The 25,060-nt window shown below is 43.6% G+C and overlaps 1 protein-coding gene across 1 annotated transcript in view; it reads left to right on the plus strand.

Annotated features, from left to right (window-relative positions):
- The first annotated feature begins 2,439 nt into the window (after positions 1-2,439).
- The window catches only part of LOC310790599 (uncharacterized protein), a 34,459-nt gene continuing 11,838 nt past the window's right edge, over positions 2,440-25,060 (plus strand). Inside the window, exons 1-3 of the mRNA XM_083652310.1 lie at positions 2,440-2,490; positions 11,707-11,798; positions 14,258-14,441. The gene's annotated coding sequence lies outside the window, so the exon portion shown is untranslated. The remainder of the gene's footprint in view (positions 2,491-11,706; positions 11,799-14,257; positions 14,442-25,060) is intronic.

Consider the following 25,060-nt stretch of genomic DNA (forward strand, 5'->3'; position numbering starts at 1 on the left):
GGCAAAAGGGAGACTGCACACGTCCACTTGACTTGCCAAAGCATCTCTCCAACAGACGATCCGACTAGCACAAAGTTTGACAGTTTAGCGAATGTGATAACGTCAAGTCAAGCGAGTGTGATTTATTTTGTGAGAACCAAACTTTTTTCAGCTCGTTTGACGAGGCAATTAAAGGCAATGTGCTCATGAGCGCCTAACCTCTGCCAAGGAGGTAAGCTATTGAGTCATGACTGTGTTTAGAGGTTGCAAACTGTATAACGTTAACTGTTAAAGAAATCACATACACTAAGGGACATCAGATTACTGCATATTACCATGTAAAAGCTTTAATAACACTGCAAATTATTTATTTATTTAGAATAATCCATGATTAATGTTATACTAATTGTAAAAAAAACTCACCTACATGTATGAACAAACAAGAAAACACTTGACACCACATAGGCCTACCACATAGGCCTACTGTACATTTTATTGTGAAAAATAATAAGCATACATGACATTAACTGTAAATCTGGCACTTAATGATTAAGCTCAAACTCAGGATTATACTAAAGTAGACTGAACAGAAATGATTCTGTTCTGCGCTCTACTGAACACATTTCCTCATTTTCTATTTAGTCAAATGAGATGCCAGCAGAATCAGCACCAACTCAGTTGAGGCAGCCTTCCCCAGCTATCTTTGAACACCACATAAAGTATGATGAAGACTCAAAACATGAATTTTAACTTCCATGTTCTTCTGTCATCCATTATTACACAACTTTTCCTGTTGTTTTAGCTTTTTGCAATGGTATCGTTTAAGTATCGAGTATCGAGATATCTATGCAAAAGTTAATTTCCAACACGGACAGGAATGCCCCACCACAGCTAAAGCTGGGAATTGGCAAGGACCTCATGGGTATACATGGGTGAGGATACCATGCATCGACCCTACAGGTGTCGACCTGGTTTTAAATACAAATAGCTGTATGCTTTCCCAGCCCTGTATAGCTGTTGTGTTATCAGTTTCGTAGTGTCGTGGTTGATGTAAGATGGAGCTTGTGACTGTGCCTGATAATAATAAAATGTTGACAGTACGTCGTGGTCCACAGTTTATTGGAACATATCACTATGCAGGGGGTCCTATAGGGAAAATTTATTTTTTTTCCAGCTAGACTGGCAGTCTATGGAAATTGCAACTGCAATAAAGTTGTGTAGACTAGTCTCATATATAATGGATGATCTTGGTGTCAAATCATATAACGGAAGCGTGTCCTGCATCGGACAATATTTTTACAAAACTTCTGTTAAAATTGTGCTTCAAACACTGCTACAATGATCAGGTCATGTTTCCGTGTAGTTTAACGGCGAAAACGTTAAGTCGAACTTCTTTCTAGCAACATACCGTTGAAATCATTTATTTTAGTTGTGTCTTTGATTTACCAGAGTCGGGGAAAGGACGCTACCGCTGGCGTCTTAACTGGAAGCTGCTCTTGTCCTGTTACGGACAGCTCACTCTGCGGCTCTGCTGGTTAGCAAGCCAGTGGTTAGCAAGCCAGTAATAGTCAACAAAGAGAGTGGCTTGTAGTGGTCGCTGAGTCCCATTTTGCTGTATTATTGCCACCTGCTGGCCTTGTTGTGTTTTAGACAAAGCTAGCGTTAGCTAGCTAGCAAGCTAGCAACTTTAAAGATCAGTAACTCTTGTCGCCCAAGCACGTCTTATGGCTTTCTGTCATCAGAGTCACTTTCCTAAAGTAATTTGACATGTTACCATGCACATATTCATATGAAATTCCACATATTGACACATAGGCTATAGATGTATAAATTAGTTCCACTTTCACAAAGCGGCGATCCAGCATCTGAAATGCCTGCTAAAGTACCGGAAACCACGTCGAGAGACCTCTGACCCGGACGTGACGAAACAGGCAATGAGGTGTCCGATGCAGGACACGGTGACGCTATTTCTTATGATGAGGAATTCCAATTTGGAACTTTATTCTATCTCACAATTCAAGAGTCAAAATAAGTGATTACCATAAGTGCCCAAACCTAAACCCATAAATAAATAGGCCTAAGTAAATAAATAAATAAACAAACAAAAAATAATAATAATCATGATGCCCCCATATCCAATTAGCTATAAGTGTACCAAATTGTATGTTTTTAAGCCTGTTATCACAAAATGCACAATTAATATGGCTAAGCTGCTGCCCCATGGGCCGCACCTGTCCAGTCCTGGAAGTCAGTAGGCAGGCAGCTCACCTGTGGGCCAGTCAGGGGGCGGGGGTGGACACGCAGCTACCTAACGGCTATGGGCGAGACTGTGCAGAGTAATTCCACCCTGCAATGCCTGCATTCTCTCAGCATGTCCTCCCTGCCACCCTGATCAACGGAGGGTTACCGAACCGGTTAAAATAGCATGTCAACAAGTGACGCGGCAGTGAGAGATGTAACGCTAGGAGGAGAGACTGCAGTCACAACTGCGCCAGCAACACGCACTACAAGGTAGGCTACGTTACTGTTATTTTCTAGTAGGCCAAATACGTTTTATCGACTGGACCTCATTTTCTACGCGTTTGAACTTACCTTATTTTCCCTGCTATCGACTTGGTGAGTTGTGGCGTACATACAGTTTAGCCTGCTGGAGACTTCCTAGCCCCGACACGAGCCCGTAGGGAGAGAATGTTTCGCCAAACTCTGTTTAGAAGTCTGTAAATGTAATGTTGTCTTGCTTTGTCATTAAACTCACATCACGTAGAGTAGTGACTATGAATCGATACCTGCTTATGGTAAATTCGGCATGTAGATAATCGATAAAGGAGCGCTTTATTAACATAGAATTTAACTTTTTAGAATTGGTAATTTGCTCGGCACCGCCCCCCACTATGCCCACCACGCAGGGTTTTGCTGTCAGAAGAACGCGGGAATAACAGGAGGCGAGTCTGACATTTTATTGAAATAAATGCTACTTAGTATATTGCCTGTAAGTTAGTTTATGCCGAATTGACGAATGGCTCCTAACAATTCATAACATGTTATAAGTCGTGCTGTGCTAGGTATCAATTGATGCTGATAAGCAAGACATCATTACACTACCAGCTTTTGAATGAGGTTTGGTGTAATGCGACAGCGGTGGCACGCCTCGGGGCTAGAAATCGACCAGTTCTACAAATATTTTAACAAAATTATAGTTTTAATTTGGACTTACTGAATGAGCATACCTGCTAAGCTTGCTGGTTTTATCTAAATGGTTTTACCTAGCTAGCCTACATTATAACATGCAATCCCACGTGTAGGGGTGTACTGTATGCGTTTGTAGCCTACACTTTACCACCACTCTAATAAAACTCAAAAGCTAATTACTGCACATCTTTAGAATCAGAGGTTACTCTATACTTTATTTGGGAGAGTTCAGCCCCAGTGATCTAGCAGGCAAGCTCACACATGCACAGCCAATCCTACAATATAGGAGACAGTATGCTGTTGTCTACCAGTGGCAGTGGTTCTCAAAGTGGGGTCCGGGGACCTCCAAGGGTCCTTGAGGCGGGTTGCAGGGGTCCTCCATCAAAAAAGGGGAATCATTTATTTTCACTAATTCCATCCATATTCCATAAGTAACACAATGACAGAATGTATGACTATTTTGGTCATGGGTTTCATACTAAAAGCAAAAGTCTTATGGGGGACCCTGGGACAAAACCTTATCAAATGGGTTTCCGTCATCTAATTTGTTTCAGTTAAGGGGTCCTTGACATGAAAAGGTTTGAGAACTACAACTGGTCTCTGCATGCCCAGAGTTCTTATTTTGTTGATCTGCTATCCTCCTGCATATCCCCTCCAAATAATCCCCTCCAAATACCTAACTATAGGCTAAAAGATAAACACATCCCCTGAAAGTCTGGCAGACACTGAAGGTGTGGCAACCATTGTAAAGGTCTAGGTGAACCTTGTCTAGAAGTTTTGGATGTAAATCATTTGCAGTTACGTGTGTCTGCGTGTGAGTGTGCGAAATACACTCCCCACATGACACTTAGTTCAGGCAGGGCCTCTCCGGCCTCCGGTTATGTAACGCTAACTGTTAGCTGGCGGAGATGAGCACACGCCCACAGCAGCGAGGCACGGCAAGCAAGACATCAGGTGAAGCATACACACATGCTTGGGTGGGAGGGACATACGCAGCACAGCACGCATAAGCCTTTCAAACACAATAATCAGTTATTATCACCTGGCAAGCTATCAAAACAAACTGAGACACAGTCCCTGTTAATCCAAATGACATGGCTGACTGACTTAAGCCTGTGGAATACAATGAGAAGACCAAAGATCTCATACTGTGAAGAACTTAAATAACAGTCCACAGGTTACATCACCCTTTAATTCATACTAGCCAGTGTTGGTCTTCCACCAGACCACCACTAATACTTATGTAAAGCTAGAGGTATTCTCCTATCATGTTCTTTGGGTCGTATATTGCTGTGAAAATTCTACAAAGGATTTGCTGCTCAATGAAATGAAGCACTTCAGTGCTTAGCAGCAGCGTTCAGGCCCCTGCATTGTCCTCTGAAGGCGAGGTTAAATCCTGTTATATTGGCTCCCTGATGCTTCCTTTTACAGCTGGCTGCCTCACACTTTGAAAGCACACTGTCTTTCATGAACTCATGAATCACACTGTGCAAAAAACCTTTTCTAAACAGTAGACTAGTAAGTAGGCCTAACACACAAATTGAGTATGTTTTGTTTTTGTTTTTGTTTTTTTGGTGGGGGGGGTGGGCATGTATCAGCATTAGGGATGGGCATCAATAATCGAAAATCAATAATTGATCGTTAAGTAATCAATTCGATCATGTGGAATTTTGATCGAATTATTATTAATTTTTTTGCGGACTAGGTTTGGGTGGAATTCTTTCCTCCTCTCCCCTCTCCATTGCACAGCCAACGAGCGTGAGGTGTAGATTCGTATTAGTCTCTGTTTTGGGCGGGGTCCTTCGTAGGGGTGTCAAAAATAATCGATTATAAGATGCATCGCGATGCGGACGTGCACGATTCTGCATCGATTCACAAATGTAAAAAAAAAATATATATATATATATTTTTTTTTTAAATAATCGAATAAAATATAATGGAAGTACATGCAGTTGTTTATTTGGATCATAATACAATTCAATTCCAAATGCACTTTTATTTTAAAAGTAGCCACACAGTGAGAAAAAAGAAAGTGAGAAAAAAGAAATCATGTATTGGGGAAAAAGTGATGCATCGATTTAAGATGCATCGAGATGCATCGATAATCGTAATCGAATCGAATCGTAGCCCTCTGAATCGTAATCGAATCGTGAGGCCAGTGAAGATTCACAGCCCTAGTCCTTCGTCCTAAACAACACTGTTTTTAACATGGGAAATTCACACCGGCATGCGCACCCAGCGGTCTGCAGACCTGTTTGAGGCCGCGTATGGGCATGAAACTTTGTACACTTCTTTCCTAGTTTTCAACAAAGTGTGAGTGCCGTTAATCGCATGCCACTATTTTGTCCCTTCGACGCACCCATACTTGTAGTCAAGCCGGTCGCAGCGGTTTCCTGTCTCCTGCTGTTGCAGGCATGGAAAAGAAAGAGAGCAACACGCTTCTAAATGGCTCGTTTTACTTAAAAAAACTCCCAAATGGCACAGTGGACATGTCAACAGTAGTTTGCACCTTGTAAAACGTAATTAAAATATCACCAATCGAGTTACTTTGAGCTGTCACCTAAAAGCTAAGCATACCGGAGCAGCTAGCGTCGCCGTAGCCTCAATGCGAGACTCATCACATCAGTCATTCTTCCTTCAGAGTCTTGGATGCGCGGGTCCTCTAGCCACTGGGAGGTCGGCTCCAATGGCTTCACGCGATATACACGTTATCAATCACAATAAAACTTTGGCTGTGTCATTTTGGGTTTCGACTGCTCCACAGCGCCGCCGCCGGAAGTATCGGTTCTGGAGCGTGTACTGCACTGTTTACAATCGTGCATTTATTTTCTGTTCAACATATATTTTGTAGACATTGTTTTTATATATATATATATATATATATATATATATATATATATATATATAAAATGCTTTGATCGTTAATTTTCCTGTATTTCGATTGTGGAAATCTATTCAAAATGCCCATCCCAAAATATGAATTACTTTAAATAGAGATACTGCTGCACCATCTGACCAAAGCTGACCGTGCCAATATGCCGCGGCGTTTTAGGTTTTGTTTTCGGTGGGCTAAGCTAAGTGTTCTGGGGCCGGTTGCACCAACTGGTCTTAACTATGCCTGGTCGTAACTCCTACGTCGGTCTTAGTTAAGACCATGGACTTACGCCTGTTGCACCAACACGGCTTACGTCTGGTCTTAACTATGCTGGTCGTAGCAATGCGCGTCCATGTGAATTGCCAGGGAATGCACCCTGATTGGATGATGTTGCAAAAAATGTGCCTCGCGACCTGCTTGGAGCACTGTGCCACTACGCTCTCTCAGCCACTACTGTAAAACACCCTCCCTCCTCCCATCCTCCCTCGCTCCGGGGGAAAAATGGCGGCTATTGAGCAGACAGAGTCAGTCTGAATGAAATTGAATGTAACGTTCCCAATTCTATGTATTAACTTCTAAAAAACTAACGGCAACATTTTGGAAGGCGGGTTAGGTTAACTAGTTAGTTATAATCTAACGTCGTGCTTTCAAAGACGGCGAACTGGCGGTGTTACGACGATGACGGTCAAAAAGGTCTCCGCGGAGATCTCTGTTACAGGCAGGCTCTACGCCTCCTCCTGACGAGGCGTAGGAGTTACGCCTGGTCTTAGTGAAAATAAGGCTTAAGTCGTCTTGGTGCAACCGGCGTAGCTGTTAGGTCGTAAAGTTACGACCAACTTAGCTTAAGACCAGTGTAAGACCAGTTGGTGCAACCGGCCCCTGATGTGTAAGTGCAAAGTTTTTATTTAGATTATGATGGAGAAGCGTGCGTCTGTCCGACCAGCTGTTATCCCGTCCCCGTGGTATCGGAAATGGTATCGAGTATCGATATTTCATGGGTATCGGTATCGAAGTTAGAAATTTTAGTATCGTGACGATGGTAGTGGGTAGGCTGTCAAAATGACTGAAGCTTTTAGTAGCGGTGATCCACTGCTATAGATCTGTCTCTTCACTCTCTTGTTGGTTCAACTATACAAACATGGTTGCCTTCAGTTTTACCTGCGCTAAGGCTGACATGTTGATGTGATCTGTTATGCTCTCTTAGACTCTTTCCTTGCCTGTGGCAGAGGTAGGTGCAATAAAAACAGTGAATGGAGGGCGTGTTTGATTTGGCAGTGAAGTTGTTTAAGAAGGCTAATATCTCTCTCTCTTTCTCTCTGTCTCTCTCTCTCTCTCTCTCTGTCTCTCTTTCTCTCTCTCTCTCTGTCTCTGTCTCTCTCTCTTTCTCTCTCTCTGTCTCTTTCTCTCTCTCTCTCTCTGTCTCTGTCTCTCTCTTTCTCTCTCTCTCTCTCTGTCTCTCTTTCTCTCTCTCTCTCTCTCTGTCTCTGTCTCTCTCTGTCTCTTTCTCTCTCTCTCTGTCTCTCTCTCTCTCTGTCTCTTTCTCTCTCTCTCTGTCTCTTTCTTTCTCTCTCTGTCTCTTTCTCTCTCTCTCTCTCTCTCTCTCTGCCTCTCATGTCATGTCATGTTAGACTTTCATAATAACAGATATTACGCTGTAATGAGGCCAATGAGGCGTTCCTGAAGGTAAGGTGGATAGGCAGAGTCAGAGCTCTGTGTCTGTGTTGGTCCTGAAGGTAAGGTGGATAGGCAGAGTCAGAGCTCTGTGTCTGTGTTGGTCCTGAAGGTAAGGTGGATAGGCAGAGTCAGAGCTCTGTGTCTGTGTTGGTCCTGAAGGTAAAGTGGATAGGCAGAGTCAGAGCTCTGTGTCTGTGTTGGTCCTGAAGGTAAAGTGGATAGGCAGAGTCAGAGCTCTGTGTCTGTGTTGGTCCTGAAGGTAAAGTGGATAGGCAGAGTCAGAGCTCTGTGTCTGTGTTGGTCCTGAAGGTAAAGTGGATAGGCAGAGTCAGAGCTCTGTGTCTGTGTTGGTCCTGAAGGTAAAGTGGATAGGCAGAGTCAGAGCTCTGTGTCTGTGTTGGTCCTGAAGGTAAAGTGGATAGGCAGAGTCAGAGCTCTGTGTCTGTGTTGGTCCTGAAGGTAAAGTGGATAGGCAGAGTCAGAGCTCTGTGTCTGTGTTGGTCCTGAAGGTAAAGTGGATAGGCAGAGTCAGAGCTCTGTGTCTGTGTTGGTCCTGAAGGTAAAGTGGATAGGCAGAGTCAGAGCTCTGTGTCTGTGTTGGTCCTGAAGGTAAAGTGGATAGGCAGAGTCAGAGCTCTGTGTCTGTGTTGGTCCTGAAGGTAAAGTGGATAGGCAGAGTCAGAGCTCTGTGTCTGTGTTGGTCCTGAAGGTAAGGTGGATAGGCAGAGTCAGAGCTCTGTGTCTGTGTTGGTCCTGAAGGTAAAGTGGATAGGCAGAGTCAGAGCTCTGTGTCTGTGTTGGTCCTGAAGGTAAAGTGGATGGGCAGAGTCAGAGCTCTGTGTCTGTGTTGGTCCTGAAGGTAAGGTGGATAGGCAGAGTCAGAGCTCTCAGCTCTGTGTGTGTGTTGGTAGGTGGATACTGGATAGGCAGAGTCAGCGCTCTGTGTGTTGGTACTGGTGGATAGGCAGAGTCAGAGCTCTGTGTTGGTACTGAAGGCTAGGTGGATAGGCAGAGTCAGCGCTCTGTGTTGGTCCTGAAGGCTAGGTGGATAGGCAGAGTCAGAGCTCTGTGTGTTGGTACTGAAGGCTAGGTGGATAGGCAGAGTCAGAGCTCTGTGTGTTGGTACTGAAGGCTAGGTGGATAGGCAGAGTCAGAGCTCTGTGTTGGTCCTGGTGGATAGGCAGAGTCAGAGCTCTGTGTGTTGGTACTGAAGGCTAGGTGGATAGGCAGAGTCAGAGCTCTGTGTGTTGGTACTGAAGGCTAGGTGGATAGGCAGAGTCAGAGCTCTGTGTTGGTACTGAAGGCTAGGTGGATAGGCAGAGTCAGAGCTCTGTGTTGGTACTGAAGGATAGGTGGATAGGCAGAGTCAGAGCTCTGTGTGTTGGTACTGAAGGCTAGGTGGCAGAGTCAGAGCTCTGTGTTGGTCCTGAAGGCTAGGTGGATAGGCAGAGTCAGAGCTCTGTGTGTTGGTACTGAAGGCTAGGTGGATAGGCAGAGTCAGAGCTCTGTGTTGGTACTGAAGGCTAGGTGGATAGGCAGAGTCAGAGCTCTGTGTTGGTACTGAAGGCTAGGTGGATAGGCAGAGTCAGAGCTCTGTGTGTTGGTACTGAAGGCTAGGTGGATAGGCAGAGTCAGAGCTCTGTGTTGGTACTGAAGGCTAGGTGGATAGGCAGAGTCAGAGCTCTGTGTTGGTACTGAAGGCTAGGTGGATAGGCAGAGTCAGAGCTCTGTGTGTTGGTACTGAAGGCTAGGTGGATAGGCAGAGTCAGAGCTCTGTGTGTTGGTACTGAAGGCTAGGTGGATAAGCAGAGTCAGAGCTCTGTGTGTTGGTACTGAAGGCTAGGTGGATAGGCAGAGTCAGAGCTCTGTGTTGGTACTGAAGGCTAGGTGGATAGGCAGAGTCAGAGCTCTGTGTTGGTACTGAAGGATAGGTGGATAGGCAGAGTCAGAGCTCTGTGTGTTGGTACTGAAGGCTAGGTGGCAGAGTCAGAGCTCTGTGTTGGTCCTGAAGGCTAGGTGGATAGGCAGAGTCAGAGCTCTGTGTGTTGGTACTGAAGGCTAGGTGGATAGGCAGAGTCAGAGCTCTGTGTTGGTACTGAAGGCTAGGTGGATAGGCAGAGTCAGAGATCTGTGTTGGTACTGAAGGCTAGGTGGATAGGCAGAGTCAGACCTCTGTGTGTTGGTACTGAAGGCTAGGTGGATAGGCAGAGTCAGAGCTCTGTGTTGGTACTGAAGGCTAGGTGGATAGGCAGAGTCAGAGCTCTGTGTTGGTACTGAAGGCTAGGTGGATAGGCAGAGTCAGAGCTCTGTGTGTGTGTTGGCCCTTGCTCTTATATTAGGAAAGAGGGACAAAATCAAGATGCCTCACTGTGATCACACAACGCATTGCAAGTAACTCAAGCTATTGGATCCTACAAGCCTATAATCCATCATAACTGATGGATAACAGATACAGATATTTGATTTGTTGTGTTTAATGAAACAAAGGCTGTATTGCCGATAGGGGTGTCAAGATCAATCGTTTAATCGATGCATCGTGATGCAGACGTGTGAATCGAATCGAATCGTTGACAGATGAATCGTTGAATCGTTTATGTTTAAATGTCTGTTGACATTCAGATTTTAAAGCACGTTCTAAGTAAAAAAGGGACTTGATATTTATCTGAGTGCTTGTATGAATTGATGAAAAAGTAGCCATGTGCAGTAATAATATAGAGAATTGAGGATGTGATACTTGGAGCTGCAATACTTTGAGCTGTATCGAGATGCATCGTGGAATCGAATCGAATCGTTGACAAATGAATCGTAATCGAATCGAATCGTGAGGTCAGTGAAGATTCACAGCCCTAATTGCCGATAATGTATGTATGTTTTTTCTTGTCTTTTCTTGTCTTGTGTCTGAGCCTGTTCATCTGTCTTGTTCATGTAATGTAAAAAAAGAAGAAGAAAATAAAATATATATAAAAAAGGTGTGGGAACTGGTAACCCTAATCTATGTTCAGGACAGGTGTCCTCATCTTGCTAGTGTGGGTTCAGCGTTTGCGTTACATCAGTGAGCAGCATGCGTACTGTGGGTGTGTCGGTGTGTGTGTGTGTGTGTGTGTGTGTGTGTACGCTCTATTCCCTGTTATAAGACAAAGTGTGGCGCGAGCAGAGCCAAACTGTTATGTAATGATTGAAATGTTTGCTGGTGAACTGATAACACGGGGGAAGCGTGGATACTTACTGTACTCTGCATTGATCTCGCTCCTCTGTCTTTTTAAAAACTGTACTGTAGGAACTGGAGTAGAGAGAGCATGGAGAGAGATTGCAGACTATCCTAGAATATTTCTGTGAGTGAAGCGGAGCAGATTTTTGTTCGGCCACAGCTATGCCATTTTACGTGCGATCGGGCTGAAACTTTCAGGAAGTGTAAAGAGCACCCCTGCGGGTGACGTGAGCCCGATTTTTTTAATTAGGTAATTGGTAATAATCACTGGTGACAGGAATTTTAGTGTGTCCTGGAGGCTTTGGTGACCACTGTGTTCCAGACCGGGGGCGGGTGTCTAACTCCCAGGGGGGTCTAACTCCCACGGGTCCACTAGTATAAATAAATACACTGTCACTGTTGAAAACTAATCAGATGAGCTGGGGTAATAAGAATAAGAATAATTTTTCAAGATGTGTGCATAAGAGAAAATAGGCTCATTTCACAAGAACCTTTTGAGGTGGTAAAGGAGGAAAAAATGCAGGTGTAATCATTAGCATTAATGAGGGGACCTGGCAGGCTGGCACTGGAACACCTAAACAGAATGGAAGCATAATTAATGGTATTAGCGTACAGCTGCTTTACTTCCTGCTTTTACCACCTCAAAAGGGTTGCTGTAAAATGGGTCCATAGCCATTTCTTCTGTCAAGAGCTAGGGGAGCGTAAAACAAGACAATTACATTTTTCATCCACTTATATGCTTGCTGCAGTTATTAATATTTTGGGTTTTGGTGTTTTCTAGAAAACAGCAAGATGAGGCCTTTGATGGAGGGTTCGAGGAGGAGAATCATTATGGAAACCAGACTGGGCAGCACTCTCAGCAAACACACACAGGTGAAACAGACAGACAGACAGACAGACAGACACACACACACACACACACACACACACACACACACACACACACACACACACACACACACACACTAGGGCTGTCAAAGAATATTCTATATTCAAATATATGTTCGAATATAACAATTTATATTGTTATTATTAGGGGTTCAAGGCCCGAAGGGGGGGCTTGCTCAGATTAATTATTTTTCTTTTTCTTCATCAGCCGTGATGCAAATTCCCGTGAGTTGTTACATCGCAGATACCTGAAATTTGGTCCAATGACTGATATTGGTTGTTATTAGATGCTCCAGGAAAAAAAGAAAAAGAAACCGCCCACGGCGGGTACTACAGTGATATTTTGTTTTTAGGCCTTCGCAGGCCATTTTAGGGCATTGTGACATCATCACCATCACCTTTCCCTGTTTTTCTATTGCTGACTTTGCTCATATGCACCTGGAGGTCAGTAGTCGATCTGGGTGAGTCCACCTCGTGTAAAATAGTGTGGTCACATCATGGAGGTCAGTAGTTGACCTGGGCTAATGCCCCTTGTGTAAAAGAGTGTAGTCACCTGAAGGGTGTACCACGAAACAAGATTAGTGGCTTAGCGAGGTAACTTCAGGGTTAACCCTAGTTTTGCCGTACCACGACGCTAGTTAACTTCTTAACGAGATAGATCACCATAGCAACTTATGCTCTACGGCTAACCTGCTTTGTAGCAGGTTAAGTTCAGAGGATAAGATCAAAACCCATGAAAGACCCACCTGCTTACCAATCAGCTCTCTGGAAACAGCGAGTCGCCATTCATATGGTCCCCATATGAAAAATACATTGCATTCAAATGAAAAAGAAAAAAGAAAAAATTGCTCCTGTTGAATTAATCCAGGACTGATTAGCCTTGCACTTGTTGCAGGCTACATTTAAATTAAGCCGTACTTACCACTTTGGAATATGTTTTTATATATAAATTTTTGTGCTCTCAAGTAGCCTAGATACGTTGTTTGACCCCGCTGATCGATTGCAGCTGAATGGTGAGTGGAGAAATATCACTAAACCGGCATAAAAAGGTTAGATAAACGTCTCCAAAGCGCACGGTGCCGTGTGCGCAACGGAGCTGAGGCTGACGTTGGGTTGGATATGGTCATACAGTACATGCCAGAATAGCCTACTACTATCTAAACAATTTAATATGGGATCGCCTGCACACAGATTATTCATATATCTAGGCTACTCCTGCATTTTGCAGCTGCAACTGTGTTGCTTTTGGCCTGTATGATGTGATTGAACTTCATATTATTTCCAACATAGTCCTTGTATGAAATATGGAGATATGCGACTCTGCTGCCAATAGCCTATAAAATAGGCTATTTTTTATAAATGAAATCTATGCCCGCACGTATTGTCGATTCAGTTCAGCAGCCTTTTTTTAATTTTATTATCATTATTTTTTTATTGATAGCCTATTACCCTATAGGAATTATTCCATCAGTGCGACTAAACACATCATGAAACCATTATTATTCATTGAGCCTAAATGGTCTAAATACGCCTACGGATTTTGGAAATTTAGACTGAGATAGATCACACATTACTGCGACTCACAAAAAAGACTTGCAGGTTTTATTGAGAGGGTGAATTGAGCTGCTGTATAATACGTGGAGGCAGAAACCGCTCTTCAAAGAAATGACTGATGTGAATAAAAGCGGTAACTTTAGACAGTCATTCGGGAACAGAATGAATGAGGAAATAGGCGTGTCTGGCGCTGTAAAAGCTGGAGCAGTCCATATTGGATTGTTATTGGCTAGTTGTTAAAAACCATGCCTCTTTTGCGGGCACAAGCTCCAGTGCACGAGCATCTTCATGTGCACGCACTCTCAACTTGGATTAGAAAAACCTGGATCCACTTAACGAGTTGAGAACTACATTCATGGTATGAGTTAGCTAGATGGCAATGATCTGGTTAAGCCAAACCAGATCAAGGGACAGATCGTGGATCTGCTTATCCTACATTCGTGGTATGGGCCTCTCGTGAGTAAATATATGTGTAACTAAAACCATTAAAATTGACAACCGGTCCGCAACTTTTCCCCCCCATGTATCTACCGGTCCTTGGCGCAAAAAAGGTTGGGAACCCCGGTGTTACATAACTGGACAGTCATGTAATTCAGGTTACAGCTCAAAAAACATGTTTGAAATTTTGAAATTAATCGAATCGAATCCGGATTCATCGATTCGGAACCTTGTGAATCGGAATCGAATCGATTCTTGAAATTTGAACCAATACCCAGCCCTACAAACGAATACGTTTTGTTTAGAGGGAATATTCAAATATGATTTTGGGCCAATTTTGACAGCCCTAACACGCACACACGCACACACACACACACACACACACACACTATGCTGCTCACAATTTTTGAGGCATTTTAGGGTTAGTAACGATGATTGTAAATCTATTCCAGAGCTAATATTTGGAGCAGATAGATCCGGAGAGGAGGAGGAGGTTCCTGGTTGTAGTGGTCTGAAGGTTCAGACCTGGAGGGCTATTGGGACAAGATTCACCTCCTCCCTCTCCTTCAGATTTTCCAGGAAGCCAGGCTCTGCCGAACTAAAACCTAAGAAGAAACCGGACCCCTGTCCACACAGGTGAGACAGTTTATTAGGTATACTCCTAGGTAGTAATAGGTGGGACCCGCTTTTGCCTCCAGAACAGCTTCAATTCTTCGAGGCCTCGATTGAAAAAGGTGCTGGAAACGAAATAACCCAGTATCAAGTATTATTGAAATTTCTCCAGTCAAATGATACCTGCATTCGATCCTTTTTGTAGACAGATCTAGAAAAAACAGACTATTTGTATGATTTTGCTCACAGACAATCACCGCAAGCCTTCTTCCATTTAATGTGACGTGTGATTGGCCCACTACTGCAGCAGCTACAACCCATACAGTCTGTGGTGGTGAAGTCCAGTGTGATCTATGTGATGGACTGGCAGTTCAGCGTGCCGAGATACCACCGGAAGGTATCGAATGAATTACTCTATTGCATATGTGTCAAACTCAAGGCCCGGGGGCCTTCATTCCCAGCACTTCATTTTATTTACGCGAGAGCTAGCAAAGAATACAATTTGCGCAATACAATACAATTCAATACAATTGAAATTTAGTTTCAATTGCTCTATTGGAGCAATAGAGCAATTGGTAGTGGTGTCACGTTAAGGGTACTGGTATCGTAATTTTTTAAATGATAGCCAGCCCTACGTCCAACAGGCATCTTGGTCCATGCTCACTTGAACATCCTACAGTATTCCACTCATCCCAAAAGTCTCTAATCTCACCGAAATTCACCGTTTGTGATCCTGAAACCATCTTGAGACTATGTACTGTATGTGTGTCTTGTGACATGGTGTGTTGTCCTGCTGGAAGTTTCATTTGGAAAAGAGTAAACTGTTGCCATGAAGAGATGATGTGATCGGCAACAATGTTTAGCGTTGCTGTGGCGTTCACATTATGCTCCGTTGGTATTTAGGTGCCTGATGTGAGCCAAGAAAACATTCTCCACACATTACAACTCCACCACTAGCCTGTGCTGTTTATAGCAGGCTGGATGGGTCAATGGATACATGTTGTTGTGGCCAAATTCATGTTGTTCATTTATATACTGATGATATAGATAGATAGTATATATAGATAGATAGATAGATAGATGATGATGATGATGATTGGGATACAGTAATTTTGATTTATTACAGTTTTTTCAACTCTGCAAATGCCCCCAAAGGAAAACGCTTTATCAACATTCTGTTCTATCTAATGAGATAAAGTTTCCAGTCTGTTCATCTCACTTCAATAATTTTTATTGCAGCAAAATGGGATTGCTGAGCAGACAGACTGACCAACACTGTCATAAATAACGTATCATAAATGTTGCATGCACTTGACAATTTATAATAAAATATTGAGATGCTTGGCATTCGTAATATGATATATTGCCACACAAAATATGGTGATACTATTCACCTTATGTAGCCACGCCCATTTGACCCGGTTGTGTGGTCGTGTCAAAACTTCCGGCTAAAAATAAAATAAAATAAAATGGCTGGCTGCTCCAATATCATCTAACTCTGAATTAACTAATATTTTAGTCAATTGTATGTAACATACCAAATAAAAGCAAACGGCAATGTCTAAGAATGCAACGCCATGTAACTGGCTCGTTAAGTCTCACATTCCAGGGAATTACGTTAACGTCTGCGGGTCTTATTGACCTAAGTGGCTCGAGCGCTCGGAGGAGAGAAAACCATCTGAAGCTTTCTTTGTTGGAGTCCAGGTATGTTTTACAAGAAAGTGCCCGTCATTGTCGACGATAACGTTATCTGACCTGGCTAACAGTGGATACTCGCTTGCTTGCTGTGTACCGGCTCAAAGTAGTAGGCTACGTTCTTTATTTTATCCCCTGCACTGTCCGCTCCAAAAACAACTCTTTATTTTGCGCCGTGACCGCTGGAAGTGTTAACAGGACCCGGAAGAATTTGGCCCACTGTAAGGTCTGAACATAAGGTGAATACTGTATCGAGGAGAAAAAGACCATACTGTACACCTCGTCTAGGCGGAGATGCTGTCTTAAGAAAGATTTGGAGTGGTCTTCCAGAGATTCCCAGTATGGCCCGCCTGTTACGTTGAATGACTCTTATCATTTTCCTCTGATCTCTGGCAGGATCTATTTTGCTTATTGCACCATTCTCGATAAACTGTTGACACTGTAGTGTTGAAAATCCCAGGAGGACAGCCGTTTCTGAGATGCTGGAGCAGGCACATTGAGGAGCCTACTACCACATTCAATGTAACATTTAGTCAAACAGTAACCGAACCTCTCAACCTGCATTCTTTATGCTGAGTCACAGTCACTTAACTCACTGGAGGAGCATTGCATTGCTGATTGCATTATCAGGGAGGTGTTCTTAGTAAGATTCAAGATTACTTTATTTGTCCCTAGGTAAATTTGTCTTGGACATACAGTGTAAAGGCTGCCACACAAAAATACATACAATACAACTAGAGGGCACTCGGTAGAGTGCATACCTCCCCCAACCTTTCAACAAAGTTGTGTGCTGTTATGTTAATCTGTTTGCAACTTAAGCCTGGTACACACATAAAGATTTTCTAAATTTTTACAGATTTTTGCCCAGCTCACGCAGTGGCGCAGCAGGCCCTATAACAGGGTTTGTTCACCCAATTTGCAAGGCCATTTGGAAGCCAATTTGGTCCCACTCAGAAACCATAAGACCTGCCGCTACCAAACTTGGTAGGTAGGTTCACAGAGTTACCTTTTACTATGGGCAGAAAAAGTATACTTGTTGACCACTAGGTGGCGCTATAACAACCCTCTTTACGTTTTGGTCCATAACTTTTTAACCGTAGCATCTACAATCGAAATTATTTTATTTATTTTTTATTTATTTTCCCCCCCTGGATTCCTTGGGTCATTCCGCATCTGCTGATAGAGGCCCCGCCCATTTCCGTAGATTTTCCGCCTTTTTTAATTTTCTCCAACAGCATTTTTTCACTATTTTGCACACATACACACACACAGTGATGGGCACGTCACAATCCACGGAGTCAGCGACTCTGGAGTTGCCGGCTTTCCCCACACACAAGAGGACTTTTGATTGTAAATATTGAACAGGTTTAATATTTACGATCGTCGGCCCCGACCATTTTCCGAGCAGATCGTCGGGAGAAATTGACTCTTCACACACCTCACACCACAGGATCATCTTTAGAGCCATCAGATAATTGGGCGTTTGCTGTCCTTGGTCGGAAGGGGGGAAATCGGGCCAAAATCAGCCAGATTATCTTTGTGTGTACCGGGCTTTAGGTCCCTCTTTGTGATTGGCCACGCCCATTACCAGGCCCCTTTTTGTCCAGTGGGCGTGGAAAGTTAATCAGTTCTAACTTGGCCCATGAGTCATGACCTACTTTTCTACAAAGTTTCATGCAAATCCATAACTTTTTGAGATATGCTGCAGACAGACAGACAGCCAGACAAAGGGGGAAAACATGACCTCCTGGCCAAGTCCGTTTGTCATGTCATGAGTGTAGAGAGATAGAGACATGTCGAGCTTTGCCATGAACAACACAAGAGGAGGCCACTCATCCTAGCCTACATTCCAGTCTTTGCAGTGAGGAAAATATCAACAGACAGACAGTCAGAGAGACAGACAGACAGACCGACATGCAGACAGTCAGAGAGGCAGACAGACCCTATCGTCGTACAGCGCTATCGTTTGCGCTGCCGTTTGCGCGCTTCTTATGCTATCTTCCCTGCGTCTTAAGCTATCATCTGCCTCCACCATCCAGTTTTGCGCTGGGATCTAAGCGCAGACACAGGTGTAGGCGTGGCCCAGGTGTGTCCGTGCGCCTCTTAGCCTATCATCTGCCTCCTGCAAGTCTCATTTTGCGCTCTGGCCAAGATACCATCGCCATGTTCCGAGCGTAAACAGAGGTTTGGGCGTTGCCCGTGCCAAAATAGGCGTTCCAGCGCAATGTGTTAGAAAAAATGGCCTTGGGTGCTCTCAATTTTAACGCCACCTAAAATCAGGTCGCAAAAAACCTCACTACGCCAGGCGTACGCCTGAGCACACACAGTATTCTCCGCGCAGTGCAGGAAATCCTCGCTTGGATACATTTACACACGGCACGATGTCACTCTCTCTCCAACACCTCGCGCGCGGACACACTCTTCCCTAGAATGCCACGTTGATTTTCAACTATAGCCTACATTGCAGAAAAAAACACCTCGATTTAGGCAGGCTGGGTGTTGGGAGTGGGTCAGTGCACTGGGTGTCTAGGGCCGGTCATGGGGCTCACAGGGTGGGTAGAGGCACTGAGGCAGCGCTGTGCGTGGTCCCGCGAAGTGAAATCAGTTTTCCTGGTAGCAAATCACTTTTTGGCACATCACCGACCAGTAGGCTATACAGTAACCTCTCTCCCTGCAATTGCACCATGCAACAATAGCTTAACCCGAGTGGACAGTTCTGATATAGGCTATTGAAATAGGCTAGAATTTAAATCTCACACATCCCTACCCTAGAAACGAATATTTTTAAACGTGTATGTTATAGCCTATATGAACGAAATGACTAATTACAGTAAGTGCACGCTTTGGGACATGGGGATATTCACTGAGTAACTGCACGGCGGCCCTTTGGTGTGTTTCAAATGGATCGTTCCATCAGCACCAATTTTCATTACGAATCCAAACTGGTTTGTCCTCCAATTCTCCCCCTCTCTCTCTCTCCCCCCTCTCTTCTCTCTCTCTCTCACTCTGTCCCTCTGCATGCACTCAGCAAGAAAGACGCTGCTGTCACAGACGTGATGGCGGTGACGCTGTGGCTTTTAAGGAGAGTGATCTCACACTTGTGAATACTGTTTTTGGCATAAATACGCCTACAGTATATGGAGGTTTGCGCCGAGATGACGCGAAACGCAGCGGGCCAACACGCCCACAATTAGGGCTTTGTGCGGTGCTAATCCAGCGCAAAACGGGCGCTAACGCAAAATTACCCCCTTTGCGACGATAGGGCCCAGTATCTTCCTGTATTTAATTGGAACACTGTAGATGGGAGCAGTTAGTTCGTCTTCTGTATAGGATGAATCAGCACATTTGTAAACAAACAGATTGGCTATACTTCCAGGTGAAACTGCTGTTAGTTTCATACAGCAGTTCATGGTGAAGTTCCGTGGTTCCGTTCGTTTCATACAGCAGTTCATGGTGAAGTTCTGTGGTTCTGTTTCATACAGCAGTTCATGGTGAAGTTCTGTGGTTCTGTTAGTTTCATACAGCAGTTCATGGTGAAGTTCTGTGGTTCTGTTAGTTTCATACAGCAGTTCATGGTGAAGTTCTGTGGTTCTGTTAGTTTCATACAGCAGTTCATGGTGAAGTTCCGTGGTTCTGTTCGTTTCATACAGTAGTTCATGGTGAAGTTCTGTGGTTCTGTTCGTTTCATACAGCAGTTCATGGTGAAGTTCCGGGGTTCAGTTCGTTTCATACAGCAGTTCATGGTGAAGTTCTGTGGTTCTGTTAGTTTCATACAGCAGTTCATGGTGAAGTTCTGTGGTTCTGTTAGTTTCATACAGCAGTTCATGGTGAAGTGCTGTGGTTCTGTTAGTTTCATACAGCAGTTCATGGTGAAGTTCTGTGGTTCTGTTAGTTTCATACAGCAGTTCATGGTGAAGTTCTGTGGTTCTGTTAGTTTCATACAGCAGTTCATGGTGAAGGTCTGTGGTTCTGTTCGTTTCATACAGCAGTTCATGGGGAAGTTCCGTGGTTCTGTTTGTTTCATACAGCAGTTCATGGTGAAGTTCTGTGGTTCGAAACTGGCTGTGGGTTTTAGTTGGTTTTGGTGAAACCATGCCCTCTTTGAACTCTAACTGCTCCTTCATACATTAAGCTAGACACTCCATTCAAATGTAAATGTCTCATCACTTTTAGGATTCTATCACCTTAATTCAGCGTTAATTTATCTTTTATACTGTTCGAGAAATCGCAGTACCGTAGTTTATGTTTTATACTTTTTTCAACTTTTATAATGGGACCCTATGGAGCCTCTAGCAGGCTGTATAGAGAGACTTAGTGGATGAGTGGTTAAGATGTGTGCTTCACAATCAGAAGTTCCGTGGTTTGAGCCGGACTGTGGGTTTTAGTTGCACGTCATCACCATATCTCTCTGTCAGAAAAACGTTCAAATCAGACCCTCAAATCAACGTGGAATCGACGCCTGATCAGTCAAAATGTTTGCTGGGGAGATCAGAAGGAGTAAAAAATAAATTAAATCTGTTTTATCCCACTGAAATTCTCATGCCCAGGTTCTTGAGATAAGAGTTTTTGAGAAGGCGTGCTGTGCAACTCTCACTCTTTCCTAAGGTCAGGGTCATGTTTACCGTCTCACAAAGAGGAAAATGTAGTGCAGTCTGGCATAAACAGGCACTCAAAATAACAATACATGCATGACAATAGATGCATTGTAATCTACTCTTGAACAAATAAAACAGGACAAATGTTGAAATAAAGTGCAATGTAAAAAAATTTAAATGCAAAAAATATTACAATATTACAAACTGGCTATTCAAGTCTAGAATTCAGCACATCACTTGGATTTGGTGTACTCTATATATACAGTAGTACTACTACTAGCAACAGCCTAAAGTAACTGGGAAAGTATGGTCTCTGATAGAGAGAGTGGATCTGGCTCTATTTGAAATGTGATTGTGAGACAAGTCAGAGGGAAGCTTGCTGTTGCCCTATGAGATTGCTTTCACCCCTGTCTGTCTGTGTGTTAGCAAGATATCACAAAAAGTCACAAATGGCTTTAGATGAAATTTGATGGACAGATGGCCCTTAGACCAAAGATAATAAAATGACCTTATCTGTATTTTTGAATTTTCTGCAAATACAACTGACTATTCAAGTACTGCCAGGCAATGTGTCTTATCACAAGCTTTTTGCAAATCATTAACCTGCAGAGTGCTTTGCTTCAGTAATGGTACTGCCACAAGTAAGGAAAGAGAGCGGCGATGTTATTTAAGGTGAAGTGTTGCCTTGTTTTTCTGGGGAAAGTTTTAAAAAAAAATTCTCAAGATAAAATCTCAAGAAATGACAGGTTAACGCTAACAACTTTTGAGATTTTGTATACAGTAGTTTGCATTATGTGTGAGCTTGTGACATTAGCACAGTTTCCCATGAGCATGTCTACATTTGCATGCCTACAGTATAACCCCTTCTAAACATGCAGTGGAATCCGGATTATAACCAGCTCCTAGCCGGTTGGCCTGCATGTTTAGAAACAATTAGCTGGATTATGCGCACTCCCGTGAGTGTGGATCGTGACCATCTGAGCGCCTAGTCTAGGATCCGCATTATTGGAAAAACGGCTGTTGTTGTTTAACACTGGCAGCTCATGATCCGGATCATGTAGCTGTTATGTATGAGTGGGCGGGTGGTGGCACTTTACAAACCATTAATGTCCCAGTGATCATTATTTTCATGAATGGACGTAGTGTTAGTTACGTGGCTGGATTATTTGGAAGAGAGACAAATTAGGTGAGTAAACAAGTAAAAGTTGACTCGTTTCTTTGTCCCCCATCTGCCAGTTTAAAAATGCAACAAGGAGATGATAGCCTACTACTACTAGAGTTGCGCGATCTTGACCTCAGTCAGATCGTCAATCCCCACCCTTTGACATTGCCAATACGATGTCATCGTGCAAGCACATGGCTAATTAATATGGACGTTAACATCCATATTAATTAGCCATGTGCTTCAGCTGCGCTGGGTACTTTGCTAACTTAGCGTCGATGCTAGCGGGACTTACCCAGCTATCGTCATTGCCTGCTTACTGCTGCTTGCTGGTAATGTTAATCCCATGTCAGAAAAAGTCTCCAGATTTGTCGCTAACATTAGTCTCTTCTGAGAAAGATTGTCTCCAGGAGGGTCTGAAAAGTTGTCTCGAGTTGGATGCAGCCAAGTATTGTGAGGCAGCCACTCCAGTGTTGTGACTGTGAGCGTCCAAGCTAACACAGCTGTGGAGAGGAGCTGACTGACTGACAGCCTATATTGAGACGTAGGCCTAGCCTAACTTTTGTGGGGAGAAATAAATTGAAAACTAGTCAGATATGACTTGAATGCCACTTGTAAAATAAATCACCCACAGTGATTGACGACGGTGCGACCACTATTTTGACTGGGCGGCTTTTTGCAGATGTAACAAAGGCAAGCGCTCATTTTTGGCACATTGCCACCCCGCGTTATTGCCTGAATGGTCGGAATGGATCCTCTGTTAAAACGGCATGTTTTTGAATGGAGTTTGGTTACAGATTCGCTAAAGCTGTTTCCATATCACATTTCTTGTTATCGATACACGCTACCGCACCCCGCCCACTGGCAGAGAGAATACGGACCATTTCCAGCTGTTTCTAAACACAGACTCCTCATGTCTAGAAAGGTAAAACCGGAAAATATCCTGCTCTGGCTAGCCGGACATGATCCAGACTTCATGTTTAGAAGAGGCTTATGTGTAGTCCTATCAATAGAGGTTGTTGCTAAACTGTCTGTATTGGTGGCAGAGAGAACACACCCTTTAGTTTACACTGTCTACCAGTCACTTCACACCATCCAACATGACCATATATAGACTTGTTGTACCTGTGTGTGTGTGTGTGTGTGTGTGTGTGTGTGTGTGTGTGTGTGTGTGTGTGTGTGTGTGTGTGTGTGAATGATATGATTTAGTACACAGGTTCTCAACCCGTTTCATGCCACATTAGGGCCCCCATTTCATGAGATTTTGTCCCTCAGACCCTAATCTGAGAATATTTTATTGTTGGAGGGATTTTTTCCAGAATTCCATGACTGTCTGTATTGTAGCTAGAGAGATAACAGTGAAACTATGATCAAAACAGTTATTCTTCTATATTCTGTAATTGGCTTAACTTCTTGTAAATTAAGTTTAAAGTCCAACTGAACCCAATGGAACGCAAATAGTGCTGGGTCGGGGACGTTTCAGAGTCTGGAAACAAATCTTGTCTGAGATGACAGTGTTGAGAGGCGGGCCATAATAGCGTGTCGATTAATTGATTTGATTTGACAATTCTGGGGACTGGATTTGGCATTGGCCAATCCTGGCGTGTTCTGCCCCCAAACCGAGTGGGATTTAGCGTGTTGTGGTGCTACGCGAGTAGGATCCGCAGAGTACCAGGCAGCCAGCTGCCTCCGTGAGACAGGCATCAAGATTCAAGATTCAAGATTCAAGATTTTTATTGTCACTCCATGGTACAAGTATCACGTGTGAAATTCTTGTGCTGTGGACTCAGTTTACAACATAGTACAAATATAACAAGGCATATGAGTGCAAAAACAGCAAGAGACACAACAACAATAAGGCAGTATAGTGATGAGACAAGTCAGAGACAGTGGCATATTCACTGCACATAGGTGCACATGTCATGTGCATACTTTAGACGTGCTTAAACATTTTAAATTTTAAACAATTTAAATACAGGTGCAAATAGCATATACCTTATTAAACATACAATTAAACATTAGACATACGTAATTAGGGATGGGTACCGTTCACATTTGAACCGATACCGGTACGATACCGGTACCTGGAATTCGGTACGGTACCCAAAACGGTACCATTTTCGGTACTTTACACGCTCTAATAACAAAAAAAATTACAGTTGTAAAAAAAAAAAAAATCCAAACTTATCAGAGAGAGCGGTCGGTATTCACTAAAGCCTTCATATCTCAGGCTCTGTAGCACATAGAAACATAAAATAAAAAGCATTTGAGAGCTTAACCCTTTGGCTTTTCGTATTATATTTGCCCTAATGTTCATTAAAAAAATGTTTTATCTTTAACCCCTAAAAATAAAAATATTCTAATGCATTTTAAGAAATGTTAATAAAGATTATGGCAAATGTAACCCTTCCAAATAAAAAGCCACGGGTTTAAGCTCTCAAATGCTTTTTATTTCATGTTGATAGCTACTATACAGGCTGAGGAAATACGTTATGTTGAACCCTTGACAATTACTGCAGCAAGAGTAACGTTAGCGTTTAACGTTTAACGTAGTAACGTTTGCAGTCGTTGTGAAGACAGTGAAAAGCCCCGTTATCTAACAACCACAACGGCAGTGAAACAACTTATCCAGCTAACGCTAGCTAATTAAATAACGTTACCTGATGTTGTATAAAGGCCTAAACATGGTCGTCCGTCAGAGCCTCGCCCCGCCCTCCCGGTATGACGGCGGGTGGAGCGCCGTCCTACGGGGAGGGGGCGCCGTCCTCTGACGGGGGCTGCTCGAAAATGTGACTTCACGGCGACGTTACGTGCGTGACGTCAGCTGCAGGAGAGTTGTGATTGGCCGTTGCCCTGGCTCTTCGTCGTAAAGTCGCCTTTCAAAGCATGATGTTAGATTATAACAACTAGTTGTGTGCTAGCGTAGTGGCGTCCGAGCATGTGGGGCTCGCTGGCGCCGCCAGACGGCGAGACGGCTCCAATTCGAGGCGGACGGACGACCATGTTTAGGCCTTAAGTCGATGCCTCTCTCAACGTTACAGCTGAGGAGGTTCTGCTAACGTTAGCTGTGGTGCGCTGCCTGCTTCATTCACCCTCAGCCTATCTAAGACGTTACAGTCTTCAGCATTTAGCTAAATATATCTTGTGTTTGACCATGCTTCCTCAAGTTTGAGGTGTTTCCCTACTAGTCA

The sequence above is a fragment of the Poromitra crassiceps genome (genome assembly GCF_964638095.1).
Source record: "Poromitra crassiceps genome assembly, chromosome: 2".
NCBI lineage: Eukaryota > Metazoa > Chordata > Actinopteri > Beryciformes > Melamphaidae > Poromitra > Poromitra crassiceps.